This window comes from Polyodon spathula, chromosome 8, assembly GCF_017654505.1.
Source record: "Polyodon spathula isolate WHYD16114869_AA chromosome 8, ASM1765450v1, whole genome shotgun sequence".
Taxonomy (NCBI): Eukaryota; Metazoa; Chordata; class Actinopteri; order Acipenseriformes; family Polyodontidae; genus Polyodon; species Polyodon spathula.
In genome coordinates, this window is record NC_054541.1 from 41,529,986 (window position 1) to 41,551,541 (window position 21,556).

Genomic DNA, 21,556 nt, shown 5'->3' on the forward strand with positions numbered 1-21,556 from the left:
AAGGTAAATATAATATTTACATGGTATAGATACTGTAGGTATAAATTCAGGCACTCTCTAATGACAAGGCGAGCATTTCCAATGTAATTTTTATGCAGATTTTATGTTAAATTGTGACCTGCTACTGACATTTTAAAAACGTAACTGTTGAATAGTAATTTCGAATTCAACTTGACACGTACTCCTTTAGCTGATATTTTTCCACATTTTTTATTGCCATTTAAAAAAGAAAAAGCATACATTTTGCAAATGAGGCAGGACCATACTGTATACTCTACCCCTCTGTAGTCAAGTACTGTATGATTGTGTGAACAAAACCAGCTGCTTGGGTTGATCTGTACTGTCTCTTACATTTTATTTGTTGCATAATAAATTCATTTATTTCAGTCTACTGTTTATTGAGACATAACCTTTTTGCAGGTATAAAATAAGCTTTTCACAGTCTCAAGCCAAGAAGTTTACATGTTGTGTTCCTGTTGTACAGTATGCTTTCATAATCTGTTCTCCGTCAATTTTACAGACTTTGTAATCTCTAAGGAAAGAGTGCCTTAACAGGATTTTAAAACTATCTCTCTCATCTTTTTACTCCCACTTAATCTCATTTTTTTAAAGCTAAAAACATACATTATTGAGTAGCAGTCAAGAATAGCAAAACGCTGAAATCAAAAACATTCTTTTTATGTTAATACAAGACTATTAGGGCCTCCCAAGTGGTGCATCCAGTAAAGGCGCTCTGCTTGAGTGCAGGATGCGCCCTATAGCCTGGACGTCACCGGTTCGAGTCTGGGCTATTCCACAGCCGACCGTGGATGGGAGTTCCCAGGAAGCAGCACTCAATTGGCTGAGCATTGCCAGGGGGGTGTCCTCGGCTCACCACGCACCAGCAACCCCTGGCCAGGCACCTGTGGGCGCTGAGCTGCCCTGGAGCTGCATTGTCCTCCTACGCTGTAGCTCCTGGAGCTGCATTGTCCTCCTACGCTGTAGCTTCTGGGCAGCTGCATGGTGAATCCGCAGTGTGTAAAGAAGCGGTCGGCTGACAGCACACGCTTCGGAGGACAGCATGTGTTCATCTTCATGCAACTTGCATAAAAACTGCTAAAGTAACATGCAAATTAATGATGGTAAACTTTTATACGGGACCATATACTGTAGCATTTAGAAGATTAAAGTGATTAAAAATTTCACTTCACTAATCAAAAATGAAATCATAGGTTATTAGTTTTGGTTTTCCACTGCCTAAAGATCAGAACACAAATGTATTTGAAGCCTTCTTTTATTGTATGACCTTCTAGAAGTTTGGATTTTTATTTGGAGGCACGGAGGTGGATTAGGTTTGTGTTCCATGCTGCAGAACTCACCCACAGACTTTTTATTCAAAAACTGTCTCGATTTCAGCCGGTGTTCAGAATACTGCACAGTGCCTGATGTGTGACTTTGTCTTTCAGGCTTCAAAGTGCATTCGAGAGATTTGCTAAAAGAAAGACCCACAAGAAGAGAAGAGGAGAACAAAACAAGGAACTGCAGGTTCGACAAAGTTCAATGTTGTTTATGCACAGTTTTTCTTTTCATTTTCTTTTCTTTTTTTTCAGTTATGACAATATCGAATACATATGTAAAACAGATTGGTAGAACCTGGGTGCCTTATTAAAAAAAAAAAAAAATCTTCTAGGTACTTTAGCAGACTGCTAAATCCAGTTTAAAAGGGGGTCTATTCAATGTATCTAAACAGTGGCCACCGTTTTGATATTAGGTCCAAACATGCCATTATGCTTACTTTTAAATTCAAGAATGCATTTAGGAGACTAACACGCACCGTTCTAGATGTTGTCGTGTTATTTTAATGTTTTAAATGATGTCAGTATTTAGATCCACCACTGTTAAGATCAATTGAATAGACTCCAAGAAATACAAAAAAAAGAGCTGGGATGCTTTCTGCAAAAATATGCAGTTCTGTTCTGATATACTGTGCTGCCCCTTTTTAATGCTGTAGTCAGGAGCCATAGTTAAGAGACTGTCTTATAACGAGAATACTAGTGTTAGTGTAATGACATTATAGGGCAAATGGGAACCATGACCGTACCGCATTATAAGAACATAAGAACATAAAGTTTACAAACGAGAGGAGGCCATTCGGCCCATCTTGCTCGTTTGGTTGTTAGTAGCTTATTGATCCCAAAATCTCATCAAGCAGCTTCTTGAAGGATCCCAGGGTGTCAGTTTCAACAACATTACTGGGGAGTTGATTCCAGACCCTCACAATTCTCTGTGTAAAAAAGTGCCTCCTATTCTCTGTTCTGAATGCCCCTTTGTCTAAACTCCATTTGTGACCCCTGGTCCTTGTTTCTTTTTTCAGGCTGAAAAAGTCCCTTGGGTTGACACTGTCAATACCTTTTAGAATTTTGAATGCTTGAATTAGGTCGCCACGTAGTCTTCTTTGTTCAAGACTGAACAGATTCAATTCTTTTAGCCTGTCTGCATATGACATGCCTTTGAAGCCTGGAATAATTCTGGTCGCTCTTCTTTGCACTCTTTCTAGAGCAGCAATATCTTTTTTATAGCGAGGTGACCAGAACTGCACACAATATTCAAGATGAGGTCTTACTAGTGCATTGTACAGTTTTAACATTACTTCCCTTGATTTAAATCCAACACTTTTCACAATGTAGCCGAGCATCTTGTTAGCCTTTTTTATAGCTTCCCCACATTGTCTAGATGTTGACATTTCTAAGTCAACAAAAACTCCTAGGTCTTTTTCATAGATTCCTTCTCCAATTTCAGTATCTCCCATATGATATTTATAATGTACATTTTTATTTCCTGCGTGCAGTACCTTACACTTTTCTCTACTAAATGTCATTTGCCATGTATCTGCCCAGTTCTGAATCTTGTCTAGATCATTTTGAATGACCTTTGCTGCTGCAACAGTGTTTGCCACTCCTCCTACTTTTGTGTCGTCTGCAAATTTAACAAGTTTGCTTACTATACCAGAATCTAAATCATTAACCTGTTCCGAAGTATAAAGGGTCACCTTATAAAGGGGGAGCACTGTATGTGCACAGTAGATTTGAGAAACAAGTAGAAATAAGATGGCTAAAATATGTTTTACTGCTAAATGCTGGAAGTGCTTTGTGTAACTGATCCCTGTTCTATAAACAGTGTGTGTATGGTGGACTAGGGCAGGATTCTGTTATATTCCTACACCTTGGATGTGCAGTAAAATACATTCATTAAAAGCAACAATCACTTTTCTTTTTCAATTGTAAAGGGTGATTGTTCTGTTTAAGATCCAAGAAGTACTTACTAAAGAGGTAATTCTATCCATTATAACTGTTCTACAATACAGTGGACATCTCCTGAGAGAATTCATCTCATTCTGAGTTCCTGGTCTGACTGTTGTTTTAAAGATAAATTAATGAAAAACTGTTTTCTTGGCAATGTGCACTGTGGTGGTGCATTGGTCAGTGGCTGTTGTAGGTCTTTGGAATGTTTTGAAATGCTTTTTTTCTTTGAGTTCAGCACAAAAAGCCCAAAAGGTCATTGAACAACACAACCAGCTACTGTATCTGCAGCTCTCCAGCAGTCAGACACAAGACAAACCACTATTTTATGATACAGTACAACAAAAGAGCATGTGATATTTGGTAATTTGATGCAATTATTTGCTATGTGTTCATATTCTGTAAAACCTATAGCGTTTCAACCATGTCAAATGTGTTATGATTCTGACACGAGTTGCAGGTTTTGTATTCCCTGAAGTAATGATCTGATTGATTTTAGTAATAAGCTAATAGATTAGTCATCATAGGACATAAATACATGGAACATGAAGCACTGCATGAGATAAACTCAATCAACTAGAAACAGAATATGAATACATTACAGTATTTGTTCATGCATGTGACACAGATGGCTGGTGGTAACGTCAAACCCGGAAGACAATGTGCACAGACAACAGTGCTGGGGTAATGAAAGCGCTGCTTGCACATCTTATTTAATAAATAAAAGGTTTAAACAAAAACATAACACTCAAAATAAACGGCTCAATGGCCAAATGAAACAGACAAAACAGAACACTGACACCAACAAGTATAGTGCTGGCCCTACTAATATGAGCAGCAATTGTTTTGAGTATTCTTTCTTTCTTTCTTTCTTTCTTTCTCCCGCCTCTCTCCCGTTCTCCACTCTGAACACACTCTCTGTGCAGCCAAAGCTACAGGTCTTTTATATTATGGCCGAGGGATTAACTGGATATTAATTATCTTATTAACCACTCGGCCATACTCTGCACGAGATTAATCAATCTGTGTGACTATCAGCTAATTTAATAATCAGTAGCTGACAGTCACACATTTTCACGAGGGTACTAAATACAAAAATACAAAAATAACAAAAGGAAAAACAGTAACAAAGTATTTTTATGTGCCGAAGCCTTTAAACCAACAAAGGGCGGCCATAACAAAACAATGGCTACATAATATAGGAACGGGACATGCGCTCAATAGAATCCTATGTGTGACTATAGAGCGAGTCAACGACAGGACGGCACACAAAGCGCGACGGAAGAGAGCTCCAATACATTCAATGCTCATTTGTTTTAATGGGTTTTATACGATATACTGCTCAAGGAGAGGCTGAAAATGCATCAAAAGCTTTAGTTAACATGTTTTCTATTGAAACAGTTATAGATTCATTTGCATTACAGTTCCCCTTTAAGGTTTAGAAGATATCTTAAAACTAATTTAAAATTGGAATTGTTTATTAATATACAGACAGCAGCTAACCTGAAAGAGATCTTAAACCGTTCATATGTATTTGATTTTCTTTTTCAGTATGGCTTTCCTCAAGTTACAGTATGTTAACTTTAAACAGAGGTGGGTGGTATTTATGTATCCAATGCTTACACACAGTATACTTACACATTTTCTGGGTCATACATTCAGAAAAAGTGGGACCGAATCCCCTTTATGTATATTCTTTTGCAACAGCCCAGCAAGGGTGGCTGTAAGGTCAGAATCTGAATGGAAAATAATGACTGATTTGACAATTTAAAACACAGTCAGGCATGCATCTTTAGTCTGAAACTGGTTCAGATTTGCACACTAGCAGGAGTTTCTCTTTGCTGCATTTTTTTTAGCAGTTTCTCAAAAAGGTATTAATTTATACCAAGTTGTTTTTTTTTTTTTTTTATGTAAACCAACTTTGATAGTAAAGACATAGTTTATGTAACTGTTATGCAATACATAATCGAGAATGCCTGTGTCTGCAGCTAGTTAAGAATAGCTGCCTGTTGGAGCTTTGTTGATGTTTTGTTTTTTTGGGTTACTGTATGTTGTAACATATTTAGAGCATAGAATTGACTCAGGCATTAGTTTTTCCTTAGCTCATGCTGGGGATAAAAAAAAAAAACAGTTTTAGTGGGTAGGGAACTGTAAGCTGCAAATGGGTCTTTGAAGTAATCTGATAAGATATGTTTAAAATGTTGTATTGGTGCTTTTGGTTCTTCTTGGGAACAGGAAAAGAGGGTATCATAATGTTAATCAACATTCGCTTTCTCTCAGAATTTTAATAACATTTTCCAGGATGAGAACACTGCCAAAAATGTGTACAAGAGAAGAAAAGCTTCTTTAGATGTCTTTGATATTCAAACGAGGCAGTTTACATTTTGTGAATAGACTGCAGACTAAAACAAGCTAGATATTATACTCAGTTTGATAAAAAAAAAAGAAGTATTCTCTGCCATAAACAGAAAAACAACACATGTTGGTTCTAAAGTGTTTTTTAGATTGTTTAGAAAATGATGCACGCCACACAATTCTAACAGAATAGTATCCTTTTTCATATTGCAGTGAAATTATTTAATATCCAATAATACTGTACAGTACCACACATTGTTGTATCTTGAACGTGCACACTTGAGCACTTTCTAGATGTTTGCAGCACATTTAAATAGCACAGTTTTCTGAGGAGAATGTAAATGATGCAGAGATACTGTATGCTGTGTGTGTAAATTTATGAACTACTCTCATTAATACAGTTCTGAAGCCAGCTGTAAAGAGGTGATATAGCTGTACTTATTTGCAGCAGGCTGGAGCTTAAGTGGATATACAATCGTAGTGGCTACTGTAGATGAAACTCGGAGCAGCTGATTCAAATTCAGCGCCGTTTTGAGACACGGGCGAGAGGAGGAGCCAACAGCACAGCAGAACAACGTAGTTAAATGAGGCAGTCTTCCCAGCGACAGCGAGTGGAAGCAACAGCGAGTGGGAGAAGTACAGGCGTGGAAAAGTACAGAGCAGTTTCGAAACAGAAAGGAGAAATTGCATCTTGAATTGCTTTAATCAGAAAACAGAGGACATTGGGGAAACACAGCAGCAGCTCAAAATCAAACAGCCGCGTGTGTTTTTCTGATAACAAACAAGCTGAAACTCGGAGCAGCTGATTCAAATTCAGCGCCGTTTTGAGACACGGGCGAGGGGAGGAGCCAACAGCACAGCAGAACAACGTAGTTAAACGAGGCAGTCTTCCCAGCGACAGCGAGTGGAAGCAACAGCGAGTGGGAGAAGTACAGGCGTGGAAAAGTACAGAGCAGTTTCGAAGCAGAAAGGAGAAATTGCATCTTGAATTGCTTTAATCAGAAAACAGAGGACATTGGGGAAACACAGCAGCAGCTCAAAGTCAAACAGCCGCGTGTGTTTTTCTGATAACAAACAAGCTGAAACTCGGAGCAGCTGATTCAAATTCAGCGCCGTTTTGAGACACGGGCGAGGGGAGGAGCCAACAGCACAGCAGAACAACGTAGTTAAACGAGGCAGTCTTCCCAGCGACAGCGAGTGGAAGCAACAGCGAGTGGGAGAAGTACAGGCGTGGAAAAGTACAGAGCAGTTTCGAAGCAGTTTGAAAGCAGGTTGACAGCTGCAGAAGAAACTAAACTTAAAAAAAAAACCCTCAACATGGTCTTCAAGCCAATAATCTGTGACACCTGCTTGATGTGGGAAATCCGAGAAAACCCAGCGGAGCTAAACCAAGTGTGCGTAAAGTGCCGCGCGATCCAGGATTTGCATAAACTAGTAAGTATGCTAGAAATGGAGCTGGAAGAAATGAGACAGCAACAGGATCTTGAGGAACTGGCACACCCACAATTCATGGAAGTCTGCATCACCCCTAACAGACTGAAAGCCACCAGGGAGATAGAAGGTCAGAACAGCTGGGTTCAGGTAGGCAGAAGCAGGGAAAAAAAGAAACTTCGTCAAACACAACCACCAGAAATCAAAACAACCAACAAATTTGAGTCACTTCAGAATTTTGATGAGCAGAACCAACAACAAGAGAATGAAAGGAACAACATCCAGGACCCTATTGACAGTGGTGACCAGACAGCAAAAAGAAGGGAGGTCATGATTGTTGGGGACTCCATATTGAGAAACACAGCAAGTTCAATTCGCAGTTTGGACCCCCTTACTACAACAGTGTGCTGCCTTCCGGGAGCCTCTGTCAAGCACATCACTGAGAACGTGGACAGGCTCCTAGAACGAACAGGAGACGACCCGGTAGTAGTCGTCCACATCGGTACAAACAACATTGGAAGAGACAGACCAAAATCCCTGCAAAACAAATTCAGAGAGCTAGGAAGGAAATTAAAAGAGAAAACCAAAACTGTGGTATTTTCTGGTATACTACCGGCACCATATGGACAGCTGGAAATAATTAATCAAAACGCATGGCTGAAGACGTGGTGCACACGGGAAGGCTTCACCTATCTTGATCATTGGACCACATTCTACAACGAGGACTATCTGTATAGACGGGATGGACTGCATTTAAATAACAAGGGAACTAGTCTACTTGGAGAAAAGATCCTCGAGCAGGTTCAGAAGCATTTAAACTAGAAAGGAAGGGGGGAGAAATCAACAAAAAAACAGAAGGGAGACCACATCAAAACAAGAACAACAACTCAGGTAAGACAACCATTAAATGTATTTATCTAAATGCTAGAAGTATCAGAAACAAAATTCTAGAACTTGAAGCTACTGCACTAACAGGTAACTATGATGTGATAGGTGTTACAGAAACTTGGTTATCTGAGAGTGATGGGGACGAATATAATATTTGTGGGTATACACTGTATAGGAAAGACAGGCAGGACAGAAGAGGAGGAGGGGTAGCGCTATACATAAGAAACAGTCTTGAAGCCCAGGTGTTAAACCTGGACAAAGAAAATAAAACCGAATCAATATGGGTCAGAATAACAGACAAAAATTCAAAAGGCATAATAATAGGAGCATGCTATAGACCGCCAGATTCAGACGGTGAGCACAATAATCTGTTATACAATGATATTAGAAATGCGTGTAGCAAAGGAGAAGCCATACTAATGGGGGATTTCAACTTCCCCCAAATAAAATGGGAAAACCCGGTGGGTAGCGCGAAGGATGAAATAGAAATGGTGGAAATGACAAATGACTGCTTCCTAACACAATTTGTGAAGGCACCCACTAGAGGGGAGGCATGCCTTGATTTAGTCTTTTCAAATAACGAAGATAGAATAACTAAAACAGAGGTCAGAGAACCACTGGCAAACTCAGACCACAACATGGTCTCATTTGAAGTGTTTTTTAAAATCCCCAAAAGTAATGACTAAAGCTAAGGTTTACAATTTTAGAAAAGCAAACTATGAAGGTATGAAACAGAGACTAACAGAAGTAGATTGGAGTAAAATAGAGAAAACACCCACAGAAGAAGGATGGTTGTTCTTCAAAAATGTAGTACTAGAGGCGCAAAACAATTATATCCCTAAAGTAGACAAATCTAAATGTAAAACTAAATTGCCAAAATGGTTTAATAGATCAATTAAAAAAAATATTCAGCAAAAAAAGGCACTTTACAGAGCATTAAAAAAGGACCAAAAAGAAAGTACGCAGAAAGAGTACACAGAACTGCAAACGCAAGTCAAAAAGGAAGTTAGAAAGGCCAAGAGAGAAATAGAAATGAACATTGCTAAGGGAGCTAAAACCAATTCCAAAATGTTTTTCCAATATTACAACAGCAAGAGAACATTCAAAGAGGAGATTAAATGTTTAAGAGATACAAATGGCAAAATCGTAGAGGAAGAAAAAAAAATAGCAAATATGTTAAATGATTACTTTTCACAAGATTTTACAAAGGAAGATACTGACAACATGCCCCACATGTCATCCAGTTCCTATCCAGTTTTAAATAACTTTAGCATAACTGAGGCAGAAGTGTTAAAGGGACTAGGAGCTCTTAAAATAAACAAATCCCCTGGGCCGGATGAGATCCTCCCAATAGTACTCAAAGAAATGAAAGAAGTAATTTACAAACCGCTAACCAAGATCATGCAGCAGTCTCTTGACACAGGGGTGGTACCGACAGACTGGAAAATTGCAAACGTAATACCGATCCACAAAAAGGGAAACAAAACTGAACCAGGTAACTACAGACCAGTAAGCCTGACTTCTATTATATGCAAACTTATGGAAAACTATAATAAGATCCAAAATGGAAAATTACCTATATGGTAACAGGGTACTGGGAGACAGTCAACATGGTTTTAGGAAAGGGAGATCGTGCCTAACTAACTTGCTTGATTTTTTTGAGGATGCAACATCCATAATGGATAATTGCAAAGCATATGACATGGTTTATTTAGATTTCCAGAAAGCTTTTGACAAAGTCCCGCACAAAAGATTAATTCTCAAACTGAACGCAGTGGGATTCAAGGAAACACATGTACATGGATTAGGGAGTGGTTAACATGTAGAAAACAGAAAGTACTGATTAGAGGAAAAACCTCAGAATGGAGTGTGGTAACCAGCGGTGTACCACAGGGATCAGTATTAGGTCCTCTGCTATTCCTAATCTACATTAATGATTTAGATTCTGGTATAGTAAGCAAACTTGTTAAATTTGCAGACGACACAAAAGTAGGAGGAGTGGCAAACACTGTTGCAGCAGCAAAGGTCATTCAAAATGATCTAGACAAGATTCAGAACTGGGCAGACACATGGCAAATGACATTTAATAGAGAAAAGTGTAAGGTACTGCATGCAGGAAATAAAAATGTACATTATAAATATCATATGGGAGATATTGAAATTGGAGAAGGAATCTATGAAAAAGATGCTCGGATACATTGTGAAAAGTGTTGAATTTAAATCAAGGGAAGTAATGTTAAAACTGTACAATGCACTAGTAAGACCTCATCTTGAATATTGTGTTCAGTTCTGGTCACCTCGCTATAAAAAAGATATTGCTGCTCTAGAAAGAGTGCAAAGAAGAGCGACCAGAATTATTCCGGGCTTAAAAGGCATGTCATATGCAGACAGGCTAAAAGAATTGAATCTGTTCAGTCTTGAACAAAGAAGACTACGTGGCGACCTAATTCAAGCATTCAAAATTCTAAAAGGTATTGACAGTGTCGACCCAAGGGACTTTTTCAGCCTGAAAAAAGAAACAAGGACCAGGGGTCACAAATGGAGTTTAGAAAAAGGGGCATTCAGAACAGAAAATAGGAGACACTTTTTTACACAGAGAATTGTGAGGGTCTGGAATCAACTCCCCAGTAATGTTGTTGAAGCTGACACCCTGGGATCCTTCAAGAAGCTGCTTGATGAGATTTTGGGATCAATAAGCTACTAACAACCAAACGAGCAAGATGGGCCGAATGGCCTCCTCTCGTTTGTAAACTTTCTTATGTTCTTATGTTCTTATGTTCTTATGATGTGTTGTCTGATAAAAACTATAGCCATAGCATTAATGTTCATTATTTACTCTTTGACGTGTTTTCAAGAGCCTTTTACTGCAGTGTTGCGGAAAAGGTGTTAACAGGTATAAATGACATGTTAGTGGTTGAATAGAACCATCAGTTTATTTTTTATTTTGATCAAACCAACATGTCCTATTGACAGAAACAGATGTAATGTAAATACAATAATACATTAAAAGTAAATGTTTGGCTCAGTTTGAGCTCTTTTTCACTCATAGCTTCTGTAGGTAACCATCCCTCAGGGGAAATCTTTGATGAAATTATGTTTATCTTGGAAGAGAAAGTTCCCATTCAGAACTCAGTGGTCCCAGTGACCAATAATCTGATGACTTGCTGGTAATCCTTTAAACTAGTTATCTTTTAAAGAAAGACAAACTCAAACAAATTTGCAGGGAGCTGAAGGTAATACTGCTCTGGCTTTATTGAAGTTAATACATTCTGCTCAGATAAGAGTAACCTGTGTAAACCTCTATACACTGTTTCATTCTATTTACCCTTAGATCTTGGTACCTTCCTGCTTTGCAATTGTTTTCTATTTTAAATGCCCTATATTCATGAAGTATAAAGGCCTTTGCGCACTGGATCCGATAACACATCCGAATTTAACATGCATCTAAACGGAAAAAACCATCACGTGCATTCCATTGCACACTGAGTCCGTAATTGTCATACGACAGTGATGCATCAGTTTTGGAATCGAAACAAGTTCGATTTGATCCAGGGTCCGCACCCGCCCTCCACCTGTGTGTGGACTGCCTCGCCCTGTGTGATGCGCCTGCCTGCGGGAACAGAGATTGCTATAATATATTTATAAAACATGAAATTATGAACTGCATACATAAACACATGGATTTTGTGCAATATAGGTTATTACAAGTATATACTTTATTTCAAATTTAGTCATGTAAGTAAAGAAACAATGGCGTAATTTGGAGAACATGTCAGAGAAAGAAGGGTGACAGGGCAAGAGGGGCCAGGGCTTAACAGTCAGAAAAGACGGGTTGTACATGAAAGTGATGGAAAGTATTTTCGGTAGCTCATGGCTAGCTTCCCACCCAACTTTTAGATATAAATTAATACAGGAGCGAGTGTTTGAAAAATTAAATATTGGTCATATGTTTCCTGATGCTATGACAACAGTGTTGTGTAATATTGTATGTTTTGTTTTGTTTTTTTCTATTGTGTAACAATGTTATTGTAGTCTAGTAGAAACGTAATAATTAGCAAACGTTTTCCATCTGCGTTTGCTGATTAAGTTTGTTACATTTAATATTTTTTGTGTAAGAATTAACAGAATTGTATTTATTTTTTATTAAAATACTGCAACTAGGTATATTTACTACAAAGCCTCGACTGCACATCAGCGCTGTGAAGTATGTTATTAACGCATCTGGTGTGCAATGGATTGACAGATGACTTTTTCAGATGACGGATTCAAAATGACGGAACAGATCCAGCGTGCAAAGGTCTTAAAGCATATGTTGTAGTTTGATATGGTTATAGTTGTAATACTTCTGTTGTTTTAATGTGTGTACAGGATGGCAATCAGATTTGTAAACAGTACCTGATGAGACGCCTAAAAATGAGAGACATGACTGAAAGAACATTGAACACTTAAGTTAACCCGTTCCTTCAACATTGGGTCCAATTCTCATTCTGTTGGCACGTAGGGAAACCTAATGTCTTACTAGGTTTTATAATAATTACATTTTTTCTGTGTCAGAAATATTGAGTCACACTATGCTGTTGTGCACATGGAGCAAAAACCAGCCCCATTTTGGTTTTACTAGATATCAAATAAACCAAATACATAAAAAAAAAAAAGTACTGTATTAAGAGGTGTTTGTTGTACCTTAATAACATTTTACTATTTAAACAACACAGTGTATACTATGTGTTTATTAAATGTGCTTCAGAAGTTTTATATTGTAATTTAAAACTAGGGAGAGGGTAATCTTTAGCTCTTTAACAAGATAAGCATTGCTTGGAATTTACGTGAAGAGATATGTGATGATTTTTGACATCGGATACCCTGTTTAGATGATAGCTGAATGTTGTTGTGTAGAGCAGCTGTAGAATTCTCATTGAAAACATTTTTTCTTTTTTGCATTTGCTGTTATACTTTTGTTCATATCCTATTCGCTTTTAATTGTATGTTTCCACTGATTTCTATTGAGTTATTATGGATTTGTATGGCACACTATCTCCGATCATGTCTTTTGCACTTGATCAATAATGTTACATAGCTTGTGAAATTGGCTATTGTATTTCTATTGCTCAGTTTAAATCTGGTAACATGTATTTGTACTAAAATAATCATATTAAACTAAGTTTGAATCCACATACAATTTCAATCTATACATTATTTTTTTTTTTTTGTACAGCATTGTCAATGAGTTTTTACAAAGTTGTTTGAGTTAGTGAACCCAGTGGGAAAACAGAGTGTTCCACTGAAATTAATGACACAAGCTGATTGTGAAGCATGCTGACGGACTCAGAGCGCTGGGGCGTGACTTACGATTGATCTTGATTTACACTGCAGTGTGCCCTTTTTGAGAAGCTCGGTGCTATTCATTCTGAATTTATTGCCATTCATGTTTATACTCCAACACCAAGAAATGGAAAAGCTATCAAAATGAACCAATGGCTAACCTCTTATTCCTTCTTATAGCAAGTTCATGAAATTCCAACTGTTCTTTGTATTTGTTTTGAATACCCAATCGAGGACAGGTTACAAGAAACATAAACAAACAAGGGTAACGTCAAGAAGACAAACAAAAAGGATCTATAACGGGAATTTTATTATTATATATATATTTCAATACCAATAACATTATTTAATAATTTTGTCTCTACCCTAAATATATTAATTTAATTATATATATATCATATATATCTATAGATATAATATATATATATATATAAGATATATATATATATATATATATATATATATATCATGTACGCACGCAAGTTCGGTGGATGTTCTAATAAGTTAACTGCATGATGGAGTCCAATGATAATAATACTAAAATAATAAAAGTATGTTCAAGGCAGTGTGTGGTTCAGAGAGTTTACTGATCTCTGTATAGTGTAAATGCACCAGAGAGTTTTGCTTGATGATACCATTTTGTATTTAAAAAAACACATTAATAATAAAAATTGCTAACAGGTTGTGTAAGCTTTTGACAGTTTTGACCGATTTTGATATAAATGGCATGCAAAATTCATCTATCAGAGATACAAAGAAGACAAAGTGAGCAGAATATGAAATGGAATGTAGAAATGCTGCTGGAGTTATAGTAGAGCAGAACAATGAGAAGTTGTCAGAGCTCTGAACCCCAAAGAGCCCCTTTGATTTCAATTTCTGGTTCGCAGATATGCAGCTCATTGAGACCTGGAAGCTCAGTGCTGGTGGGAGTTATGGACCTCCTCTGCTTTGACCCTTCAGAGGCGCAGGTGGGGCAAAGACTGAAAGATAATTGTAAGGAAGAAAGCTCTTTTGTGAAGTTAATGAGTGCAAAAGAAGGTGAAGCTTTTGCTTAAACAATATCTGGTCTTAGGGAATATTTTCTCACAGGACTTGATCATTGATAAATCACCGGTCACTTGTAAAGATTTGTTCAAAGCAGTAACTAAAAGAGAACATTATGTCCAACATGTATGTTTGCCACTTCAGAGTGTTTATATAGCTCGCAATGTAACTGTTGTGCTTATTTTATTAATGGTTAGTTGTAATGTTTTTTGAGGTTTGTTTTGCTTTGTTTGTAATCCACTGCAAATCCATGACTGTCCTGGATCAGCTTGCTCACTTCTATCTTTATTAGTTCTCATACCGCGGGTGGTCCTTTCTTAAGTCTTTCACAGGCTGTTCCCCCATTTCTTTCCATCGGGTACCACAGAACCTTTATGTCATGGTTTCCTGTATCAGGGGTGATCTTTCTATCTTTTACTTGCTTTAGGCCTTGGCATGGCCTTAACAAATTGATGATGAAATGAACTCCTGTATGCCAGTGGGTTCTATCCCCCCCCCCCAGCCTAAACCAGCACGGCCAGGAGTCAGTCCAGCAAACTCCTGATGGTATAACTTGACCTGCAGTCTAGCCTGGTGGTGCCTTTACTGAATTCGCCACTTGGGGATACTTTTTTTTTCTTTAAAAAGAAACATGTTGAATTAGGTCGAGGAACAACAACATTATACATACACTATCTGTATATTAAGTAGCTGTTTGGTGTTTTGACATATTTTCCCACAGTAGTTTTTAATGTGTTTTGTTTTGGCAGCTGAAAAGTTATCACTGCCAAGTTGAAGCTAGATGTACCTGAATAACACTCTTTTGAAAGCATTCCAGAAGGTTTCGAAATAATTAAAAAAGCAATATTCTTATACAGCAACATGACGCAGTAATACCAATAAAAAACTGATACAATGTGCGCATATAAAGGAAAAATGTAAGTTTCCATCTACCAGTTTTAAAATTCCCAGTACGAGAAGCTATTAGCAGATTGTAAAACCTCTGATATAACTAGAACACAGCTAGTTGATGGTTGCATGCAGTGTATTCAGCTGAACTTAGCAGCACAATGCAACAATACAGCTGGCGTTTGCTTGAATAGGATGCTGCTGACAATGCGCAGTTCGTAAAGCCCAGGACAGCGAATGAGAGAATGGTTATTGATTCGGGACAGTGTAGGAATGACAGCACTGTGAATAGGTAGACATTTACTAATTAAAGGGCTGATGTAATTTATTTTTACAGAGATGATATAAGAACTAGAGGAGTTAGGGTATTCACAATAGTTAGTTGTGTTTTCAAAAGTTGTCACCCCAGATAAGTGCTGTTTTAATACATTTTTCAATAGGAAGTCTTTTGTTCAGCAGTTTCTCATCACAAAACCAATGAACAGGGCAACTTTACTATTCTAGTTTGTGTTTCTCACCCCTGAGCTGTACAGCAAGGTTTGGGGATTATCTCCAGATTAAAAAAAAAAAACATTATGGCTGAATGGAGATAAGATAGGAGTCTGTAATTCAGTTTTGAATACATAGTTAATGCCAGCAACACAAAAAAAATCTAGTTCAAAGAGATCAAACCACACATCTGATGTCATTTACATGATTCCTACTGAATTTATTTGGCTCCAGATGTTTTGATTGTTTGTGGTCAAATGATACTGGCTTATCTTTAAATACAGGCTAATTTACCAGTCCATAAACAATATCCCTGTCTCTGGCATTTGTGTTATTTTAATGCAGACTGTGTGTCAGTTTTGGTGGCTAGAAAGCCAAATGCTGCACATATTAATTGGGTTAATTTGCACCTGTTTTGTACCATCATTCTGTACACAGTAATTAAACTTTTCAAGCCAAGCTTATACATATAATGTAATGTCTGGACTTTTTCTCCTGACTGCCTTTTAATATCAGTGCTGCATCATGCCACTAGTATTGACAATAAGATGCTGGGCAGCTTCCACAATTTGAATCTCCTTTCTCTATCTGCAGTACGTCTGTTGACTGGACTGGAGATCTCCATTGAGGTTTAGATCTCAAGCCCCTTGGCAGTCTTTGCTTAGCATTTATTACAAATGGAAAAGGACTGAAGCTGCAGAGTTTAACTGAACATTAGTTGATGACAACTCCACATTGTTCAAGCAATTTATTTAAAAAATTGCTTTTGAAACCCACCTGGTTAGACCTTGCAGCCTTTGACATTGAACGTCTAGTCAAGGTGTTGCCATTTTGCAAGGTACCACACATGTACTGTGGTACTGCAGGTATGTATAAACAGATCTACCTGTGTGGAAGCAGGTTTAAGATATGTGACTAGAATACTGTGGGGAATTAATTTATTGTTCCTTTCTTTAGCTCCAAACTCAGCTGGCATATTCCAAAATGTGTTTATTTCACTGCTGTACCTCCAGACAAACCCCCCTTTTTTGTAAAAAAAAATAATGAAATAAAAATATAACATTTGAGGGCTCTAGCAGACAAGGATGCATAGCTACAAAATTACAATATGTATTACTAAAGACATTATATAATTAGCTCAGAGGCAGAGTGGGCATTACCATCTGCATGCAATTTCTGTTATACCACACATGAACTTAAGCCCCTAATCTACCTGAGGCATATTGAATATTTACATATAAAGTAGGAATTATTAAAGATTTGGGAAATCCAAATATATTATTTCTGATCTCGTTTTAGGAAAACAGTATGTAAAGAAACTACCTGTACTTCTAGGAAAGATTCTAGGGAGGCCTGTGACTTTGTCCCTCTGTCAGTGTAAAGTTTAGTATTTTCCTTTTAAAAAATGATTCCATGCTGTTGTAAAAAAAAATCTGTAAAAACTGACTTAACAACATATCCTTTTTAAAAACTGCATTTCCACCAGTTTTACATGCAGTTTTTAAAAAGGGTAGGTTGTTATCATGGGATCCCTGGCAAAATATGTGAGGAGTGTGACCCAACAAAGCGGAATTCCTACTGACTGTATGGTTTTTAAATACATTTGACCCATTTTATGCGAACCTAACAAATAGAGATTCGGTATATGCAATTTACGTGCTAGCTTTGGTATTCCTCAATATAGCAGCCTGCTTCACTTGTGGTTTTCTAACTGCCTCATGCCAGATGAAACCAATTTAAGGTAAATGAAGGTATGCTCATTCATAGTCATGAGTCTGATTACTCCTTCACTTATTAGCCATTGGACACCTGGTATGGGGATGAAAAAAAGAAAATGGATGACAGTGATGCAGAGCTACAGTACTGTAACTGTTTGTAAATCATCATTACTTGGCAAAGGAAATTGATAAGATTCAATACAGTATTTTAAGCCACGATGAAGCTAACAGATGGCTAGAGACCCAATGCTGTTTCTCGTCGCTCTACAATGGATTAGAGGCAGTACTGGTATGTATCTCTGGTCTTACTCACACTGAACATGTGATTCATTACAATTTTGCTATCTGCACCACCATATTGAAATTCCCTTCCATTTTTAAATATTGGGCCCTATTCACAAAGATGTTTCTTTTTATTAGCTGTTGTATGGTTTGATGCAATTTTGTAGTCATTGCACTTTTTTTAGGTAGTTGCTTGCCAACATGAACATCTGACTCTAAATAATTAATTGAAACTGAATATAATAATAATAATAATAATAATAATAATAATAATAATAATAATAATAATAATAATAATAATAATAATCTTTATATAACTAGCGATCAAAGCTTTGTGGATAGGGCAGCTGTTTTTATATTTTATAATTGTGTGATTGTAGTGTTTGCTTGTGTTGCTGTGGCCCTATTCCCAGTAGTACACCCACAATGGCCATGTGTTTGATATGCTTTATCCCAAAGGGTCTCTCTTGTATAAATATTTAAAGTACTGTAGATCAATTATATTACACAAGTAGGGCTACATTTAAATGTATTCTGAGGCAGATAGAATACCCTGTAAAATGTATTATGTATTTTTTGTAATAAAAAGGAAATATATGCCTGAGGGCTATCACATTAAAGTGAATACTATGTGTTGCTTTAATTAGTTTTATGTACTATTGTGATTTAATGCTGTAGTATCATTTATGATGTCATTATATAGCAATTCAGCCCAGCTTCATGAATACTAAACAGCTTTCACTTAAAAGCATGACAGTTAGAGCTTGCTTGATTAGAATTGCCCAAGAATGGGGAGTGTCACCCAACACACAAACACATACATAAATGAAAAAGCTTTGAGAGAATTATTTTTCAAGTGACACATTTTCCATGAACAGTACCATTTACAGCTACAAAGAAAGGGCATTGCAAAATAATGTAGAGTTATATAACTGAATTAAACAAATATACTATATTACTGTTTTGTTGTATTTTTCTTTACTTAATAAAATATAGCCTACCTTATATGTTTTGAATACAATTGCCTTAAATGCATGTTAAACTTTTACAAATTGAAAGATTGGATTGTTTTGTATGGCAATCACCTTTTTGAATATTTATTAGGACACTTCTAATACTCTTACCCAATGACATGTAAATCTAATCAACGGTTTTAGAAGCATGCATTCCAGGCATCAGACAAAGATGGTGTCAGGGTCTCGTGTTGCCCTGATAAATGACAAAAACAGAGTTACCATTTCAATGTAGGAGCTCCAGAATTCAGCCATTGACGATTTTGATAAATTGAAGGAACGACTGATGCAAAGCATCAAACTTGGGCATTTGAAGCAAAGCTCCAACTGTATCCTTTGTGAATTGCCCTCGTATCTCCCCTATAACATCTACTAATGGCTGAAATTCTGTGTCATTGTAATTGCATTCCTCAAGCCATTGTGTGAATGTTTCCCACCGAAGTCACATCAGGGCTTCAATTATGATTTTATGAATGCAGACTGCTCTGTTATAGTGATGACCCTGAAGCACTCCATTGATAGATCCTGATCCAATGATTTCTGATTCTAGAAGGATGTCCTGGATTCCAGCATCTGCAAAGCATTTTCCTATGACAGCAAGTAGGGTAAAGCTATGTGAAAACCTCCCAAGCAAGGCACAAAGCGCTTGAATTCCATGGGGTTCTACTATATATATATATATATATATATATATATATATATATATATATATATATATATATATATATATATATATATATATATATTTTGTGTATATATATATATATATATATATATATATATATATATATATATATTTATAATATATATACAAAAATGACTACAAAAGATTTAGAAGTGAGTAGTTTTTCGAGATTTACGATTATACTGTATTTAAAAAAAACTACTCACTTCTAAATCTTTTGTAGTCATCTTTGTATTACTTTAGTATAAATACATGTTAATTTGGATTAATGTGTTGTTTTTTTCTGACTTTATGTGAACGAAAAGACACACATTTGCCCGTTTTCCCATTGGAAATAGTGATATTTTGAAATATCACTGTCCTGGTCACAAAAGCAAAGTTTGTGGGGAATAATAGACATTTTCTATACTTTTGAGGCATAAGCAATTAGGAAATAACACTTACTACCCAGGAACAAAAATTGTGTTACATAGTGTTATGCAGTGACACCGTTCTGCTGTGTGTAGCGCAGTGCGGGTATGTAAACAAAACGTTGTTGTATATAAAAACATAGCTTTGCAACAGGCAGAAAATAAATCTAGACATGTTAAGGAGCAAAATGATGCTAAAAAACCTTTGTCTGACGGGGGGTGCAGCGAACTTAAAAAAATAAGGGCTTTTTGAGTTTTAGCTTATGGACTAACTAGTCTTTGACTTTTGACTTTTTGTCATTTGTTTTTTATTTGAGAGGTTGAGCAAAGTTGATTTTGTTAAGTAATGGCATCATTTGTAAGATATAATGTGGTTAGTGAAATGCAAGTGCATACACAAAATCATCATTTAGCTGTTTGCCATAATGTAAAAAAAAAAAAAAAAATGCATCTGCTTTTCTTTAACTTTAAAGTTTGGTGCTCTTTACATGCATCATCTGATGGGAGTATATAGTTTAAAAACAGCTAAATAGACAGTACAAGTCATAAAATGGACTTCAGTTCTGCCTGAAAAACTAGAAAATGTTGGTACCAATTAGCCATTCACATTAGACTAAATTAGTACCTTGACTGCATGCAAACAGTACTATTGCCTAAGGTTTACATTTATTAGTACTGTTGTTTGATAATAAAGTGTAATCAGTTGGAATGTTTTGCCTGAACAGTGTCAAATGTGTAGCTTTTATTATATCCCTATATTAAAAATGTAAATAGTTACTTTATAGGAGTTATGTAAGAGACTTGTTTGTTTCAGTTGTGTAGAAGCTGATATATAGAGTCAGGCTTTGAGCCCTATATTTTTATTTGGTTTGCTTCTTTTGTTTGGTTTCCGAAGTTAGCATTTTTTGATGCACTGATCCTAAGTTACATGTGAAGTTTCGTTCATCTTAATTGTATATGGATTTTCATTGCTTACCTATGCTATGGTGTTGTGTGCTTTTCTATTGTAAACATATTTTAGTTTAGGTTACAAACTACGCCGGTTGTTTGGTTGTGTGTCATCGTCCTACCCAGTTCATTTCCATTCTAAGTGACCTTGGTGTTCAATCTGGTGTTCGATGTGGCGTGCTCATTATGGTTACAAAACCAATTAGTCTGCTGATGGGAAGTCCATGTGAAAATTGCTATGGACTAATTCACTGGGCTGAATTAAAGCCAGCCAAATGAATGAAGTGTCTTGTCTGCTGAGTGACAGTATTTACACACCTTTAAATTTGTATTGTTAAAAAACAGCATTCATTTATGTCTTTTGATAAGTGGTAGCATATCTGAAAGGACACTTTACACTATAGTGCAGTGTTATCTGCAATGCTTATAATTTCCTTAGAGGATTAAATAACTTTAATCTTACCTAAACCTGTACATACATTTGGTAAGAAGGAGCATTAGTCATGCAATGTGCATCTATGTAAAATAATAGAAAGTGGGTTGACATTCTTTGTGACCTAGCATTTTAATTACTTCAGTGCCATTCATATAATTATCATTGTTCGTATTGTAAATTGGCCAGAATATTTGCTTGAGTATTGTTTAAAAATGGGCTATTCAAAAACCTGAATGAATTTACTGTATGCTGTCAGCATGAAGGTTCATATGACCTGGTTTAAACTCAAAACAGGTACTGGGTTGGTTTAAAGCCAGCATTTCTGAAGCGCTGTTTATATGATATTAATCCTGACAAAGAGGATCAGTA

The 21,556-nt window shown here is 36.6% G+C and overlaps 1 protein-coding gene across 21 annotated transcripts in view; it reads left to right on the forward strand.

Annotated features, from left to right (window-relative positions):
* LOC121319967 (neuronal cell adhesion molecule-like) overlaps window positions 1-21,556 on the forward strand; it is a 100,028-nt gene that overhangs the window by 37,094 nt on the left and 41,378 nt on the right. For all 21 annotated transcript variants that reach the window (XM_041257980.1, XM_041257983.1, XM_041257975.1 and 18 more), the window contains exon 2: window positions 1,446-1,524. The gene's annotated coding sequence lies outside the window, so the exon portion shown is untranslated. The remainder of the gene's footprint in view (window positions 1-1,445; window positions 1,525-21,556) is intronic.